The sequence below is a fragment of the Notolabrus celidotus genome, chromosome 1 (assembly GCF_009762535.1).
Source record: "Notolabrus celidotus isolate fNotCel1 chromosome 1, fNotCel1.pri, whole genome shotgun sequence".
Classification (NCBI taxonomy): domain Eukaryota; kingdom Metazoa; phylum Chordata; class Actinopteri; order Labriformes; family Labridae; genus Notolabrus; species Notolabrus celidotus.
The window spans coordinates 15299367-15305197 of record NC_048272.1 but is presented as its reverse complement, the minus strand read 5'-3'; positions in this window follow the sequence as shown (position 1 = coordinate 15305197).

Sequence of the window (5831 nt, the reverse complement as noted above, 5' to 3'; positions counted from 1 at the left end):
CACACTGTACCTTTAAGACGGACATCATACACAGTGGCCCCCCATGGTAGAGAAAAGTTAGCATGATGAGGGCCAAAAAAAAATTAATATAATACCCTTAGTAGTAAAGAGGTGAAGCCCAATGTGATATTTTTTCATTGGGCCCAAAATTCCCTGGTGGTGTCCCTGCTCATACAATCCCTCTCTAAAGGATCCAGACTGACACTTTCAGCTCTACTCTACTCACATTGTGCAGAAAAAATGTGGAAACTCAAAAAAAAAAAAATCTTTAAAGTTTAACATTATCCTCTCAAAATCATTGAAACACAAAGTTGATACTGTTCACTTGATCCTGTGAAAAATTCCCACAGTTATTTAAATAATGTATTTATAAGTGAGGCATGCTGCAGCCTGCCCTGCTCTCACAATCTCAAGACGAGCTGCCAACATCGACAAACTCCTGTGAAGCTGATATCTCCATTTTAGGAATAGCAGGGCCAGTCATACTGAAGATTCAACATCCTTTAAAACTTTTTCAACTTGAAATACTTGTTTTTTCTTGTTTTTTCTATCCACTGGTCAATTGAATACAATGAAAGACTGAAAAGGATTCTTGGTCAAATGAAACAAACAGTAAAATCAAGCCTGTTAGAGGGGATCTATCTAACAATAGAGTCCCACTTTGTGCAGCCTTAATGAAATGAATCTGATGACCACTGTAAAGCAGGAAACAGTGACTCGACCCGGGGATCAGTCAACACACCTCCCTCTCCTCCAGATCTATTCAGTCGACCGGGCGTGGCAGTCAACACTTGGCAAACTCCAAAATCCCAGAGGTGCAGAAAGCTACTTTGTCAAGGGGAACATGTAATCCATTTATTCAGTGCTACGTGTTTATCTTTTGGATCCTTTGTGTCACTTACACTGTGCTTGTTTGCTTTGTGTCATTTTCAGTGTCAGCACAAACTTCTCCTTTTAGATTATTCAAACAAAGTCAGACTCTGTGGTTTGGTTAGGTCGGACCGGAGAGGGATTTGGCTCATCCCAATCCATGGTGCACCACAATAGCTGGAATGAAGTCTGTTAATACCGGCCCACTCGCTTCTATATGAGCCCCCGGGTGCTTTTATACTGTAAGCTCAGTGGGAAAAGGAGAGTAATCCAAGGTGATTCTCAAAGTTTATAAAGCCTGACTTATTTATAAAGGAGCTGATTGATAGAATTTAATCCACACATCAACACTGAGGTCAATCATGATTCATGGCTTAAAGTCATCTCAGAACTGAGGTGAATGACTCTTACATATAATGTAACATTACTGATGGAGTGGAGCAGGAAATATCTGTCTATGATCTGGACTCACTCATTTATTAACCTGGAAACCATCAGCTATCATCCAACAATGATGAAGCCTGTGGGGGTGAACACAGATTTTTCATGGTTTCCGGCGTAGCCAGCGGATAACTGGATATGTGTTGAAGGATATCTGGGTCAAGACTTCCTTTTCTTTTTGTTGGTCATCATACACTGTCTGACTAGCATAAAAAAGTGTCCAAGTGCAGAGACAACTTCTATGGCCTGATTGGTTTTATTCCATTATTTATTTTAAAAATGCAATTTTTTGGCCCTTGCTTGAAGACAGATGAGCCGGGAGGAGAGCGTAGGGATGACATGCACCAAAGAGCCAGAGGTTGGAGTGGAATTTTGGGATGATGCAGCAAGGACTTTCCCTTTGCATGTGGGATTAAAATTGCACTCCTGCAAATATCTGTTTATAGAGACTGATAAAGGGTAAAAACAATGTCTTATGATGACTAATGGTTACAAGGATTGCATTCCAGCCTGATTATTCTGCCTCTTTTGTCTCCAAATGTAATGTTTTTTTTTCTGCCTGCTCAAAGGTGATTGGACAAAACCACTCACTTAATTTCTATAAACAAATGATGGAAGTGTTTTTATTCTGTTTCTGGTCTGAGCTGTGTTGTCCACAAAAGTTTTGGCCAAGTTGCAACCTCTCGTGTATAAAAATGTGACCAATGTGGAGTGCAAGAAACTGTAGTTCCTCCAGTGTCCACTTGAGGCTCCGAGAACAAAGGAATCCCCATTAACACCCATAATAAAATGCCCATTTTTACAGCAAACATATTTATAGTCTTGTTCAAATAAAGTCTATGGTCTGAAAAGCATTATTCGCACACATTATTCAGGGTTGAATTTGGTAGCGTTTGCAAGGAGACTAAAAACTTGCCTCCACTCGGCCTCTTTGCTTGTTGTAGGCTGACCAAAAGCCAGGATTGTCCACAGAGCTGGGCCCACATTCATTAATCCATTCAAAGTTAACTATAGGTGCTACTTTTATTGATAATCTTTAAAATGGAAAATTAATAAAAAAAAATATTATCAAAACCTTTTACTTCTGACTTCGACTTGGCTCTAAAAGCTGGTTCATGTTAGCTAAAATGGTACTACGAAGAGTCGTTTGGGAGTTGAAAGAGCCGGTTCTTGCTGAGTCAAATCATCTGGATCAGTATAAAGAGCCTGACTTCCCATTACTAAGAGCATCTATGCTGAGGCTGTTTACCTGAGACAGAAGAAGGATCCAAACACTGCTCTTACATGGTAAGATGGATCACAGACAACTTGAGAAAGAGCTGTCTTATTACAGAAGTAATCCGTGGATCTTAATGAAGAGAATGTGTTTGGATTAAATCTTTTACTGGACTTGATCGTGGGGACGCTTTCTGTTCAAGCAGGAGCGGGATGTAACTTTGAACAGAATTAAGGGATTAAGTGTTATAAAAGTGAACAGATTGATGGTTAACAGGGTTTCAATCTTGATTAACTGTGCCCATCTCTGATTGTTAACTTGTGTATTTATGGACTTTGACTGACTGCAGGAAAACAGGAGAAGAAGAGGAAAAAAGGTCCTTTGTCTTTAACCACTGACGCTGTCGCTCTGAGACGCTACAGTATTACCAGGTGATAGCCAATGGGACCCGAGTTTGCTCGGCTGCAGATTCAGATTCATTCAAATGCAAACATCTTTATAAAGATAAGTTTCAAATACTTTGGTACAATCTTGAATACTAGGATGCTTTATACTGTCAGAGCTATAAATAACTGAAACTCCAGACTTTTGGAAGTCCTCTTTTCAGTCCCAGCAGAACAGTCGTAGCCCGTCTGTTTGTTTTCTTCCTGTAACCAGAGAGGCTGATTAAAATCTATTTGTTTGATGCAAACTATGAGGAAGACAACGATCAGTTGCACTGGAGGCTGTTTAGCAGAAGTGCGCTTTAAACGTTTTTGTGCAAATTCAGCTTTTATGGAAAAGGAAGGATAAAGGGAGAGCTGGTAAAAGAAACAGTGAGACACTTGTGTGGTTTGGCCGGCACTGGTTATGTATGATGCTTCTAATTTTCTCTGCATGCTATTTACTGACTTATACGAGCTGCACAATGGGAGTTTAGTTTTGCAGCAATAGGAAGCTTTTGTATGGTTTTATTGTTCACTTGTGTGTCTTCCTATTGCTGAAAATACGTTCCTGTAGGGCATGTTGTGAATTATCCACAAACCAAAGCAGAATGTGTCGCTCATGTCTCCTTTTGACCTCGTTAAATGAAAACTTTAAGCAGTTTCTGCGACTTTCTCTGCATCCAGAGTACTTATTACTCCACCAAACAACAGACAGCTTGATGTGAAAAGCTTAACCTATCTATCTCCAAATACACACACGCACACACATGCACACTACCATTTTTGGAAAACATCGTGGGAAAAGTGAAGCTCTGTTCTCCAGATGTCTTTCAAGTTGAGCAGAGGTGTTTTTGCTCCCTGACAGAGCGGCTCTGAGATGTGAGCGGAGCATCATCTGATCGTCTGCTGATCATCAACACTTCTGCAAAATGATGTTGCCAAAGATTTTAAACCTTAATAAAATAATAAATACAATTTAGAACAAGTTGTACATGAATTAATGTGTAAATGTACTAAACTCTGCTTTCATAAATGTGAGATCTTCTCAATATGGCTGTAAAACTAACAGACTAATAATAAACAACATAAATGATTGAAAGAAGGAATGAGTGAATAAATAACAAACATCCTAAGACTGAGTCTATGCTGATATGTTTGTAGGTGAATAGACACTCACAAATAAAACTTTATTTAAATCTGATAAGGCTACACAAACATTCTCTAAGTTGAACAGCATTAGGGCCGTTTAAAGAAAAAGTTGATCTTAAGAATTTCACTCTAATTTTAAAGTAATAAAGTCGTCATTTTAAGCTATTAATAGCCAATGTCATTCTGAAGGGGGAATATCAGAAAAGCAGTCAGGCACCTGCCCTAAAGTGAGGAATGCAAAGCATAGTTAGCCCAATAGATTTCCATAGCTACACAGAAATCAGGCCTAAAATAAAAGCACTTACATAATATTTTCCAACAGTGTGATGTTCATGAAACTCTGCACAAAAGCTAGGTTTAGAGAATGCCCCTTTTATTGAACTGAAGCTGTTTGAGTGATGTAAATACTGAGTCACTGAAGATGAATAACTAAATGGGCTTTGAAGGAAGTCAGCATTTTTATAAATCAGTTAATAACCAGAGAGACAATAAAATTATAACTTTAGTCTTATATATTACTAGTTTTTTTTGTTACAACCTTATTTTACTTTAAAATAAAAGCGTTATTATAGTTATATTAAGAATTCATTTTTGTAATAGGAGAACTTTATTCTCAAACTAGCACATCGTTATCTAAATAAATACACATCCTCTGACCAGGCAAATAGTCAATCAGAGTTTGGATTCAGGGTTGGCACCTGGAGTGGCTCGTTACGATTTCAAGGGGGAGGGCTGTGCCACCCCTGGCCGCCCCTTTAGACCCACCTCTGGTTCTCCTTTGACTTTACTCTGACAATACTATAACTTAGTTAAGATCAATGTAATTTAAAAGGGCATAAGTTTTAATTTCCTTGTCACTGACCTTGTGACTCACTGACAGACTCATGATAAATCAGTTGTCAAGGAAGCCAGATTATCTGGGTTAAGTAGTCAAACCAAAATGGCTGCGGTTTCTCCAGCAGGACAGAACAGATATTTTTAGCAGTCCTCGTCCCTGACACAGCTCTTTAGAGGCAATCATGTGGCTGTAAATGTTTAACCATGAAAGATGCTCTACGTTTTCTTCAGAATGTTTATGACGACAGCGTGGTTAGGAGGGATTAAAGAGGCACTTTGTTGTAAAATGAATTGATGAGAGATTACGGAAGAGAAAGATGTTGATCATTACTACAAATGTGGTTTATGGATCCATTGCTGCGCTGGAGACCAGGTTCACTGCAGGACAATGAAATTCAACACTTCCAGCCATGACTTTTCTCGCAGCTAATTTTAGAAGGCTTGTGCCAGTGGTTCCATGTTTTAATCATTATCTCATTCTGTTGAGTCAATAGTGCTTCCTGTGCCTCTTCCTCGTCTTTAAAAAGAAGCCACACAGATTGGAGTGGATCATGTGTGAAAATCAGCTGGTGGCCGGGGCTGTCAGGTAGGTTGTATTTGAATAATTGGAAGAGACAAGGAAGCAGTAACCATCAGACGGAGCTGCCAAAGCGGGAAGTGACAGCCAAAGAAAATATGAAGCAGGAAAAAATGTTTCACACCCATCTTGGAGTCTTATGATGAGTTCAGGGCACTTTGGAGAAAGGAAATCTTGTTTTTCAGAACACTTGACAATTTTCACAACTTTTCATGCTTTAAAAATAATTGTCCCAAATTAGACATAAAGATGTGTTATTTTTTTTAGACAGTTTGACATCTGATGCATTGCTTTATGTTCTAATGGGTGCAAATCT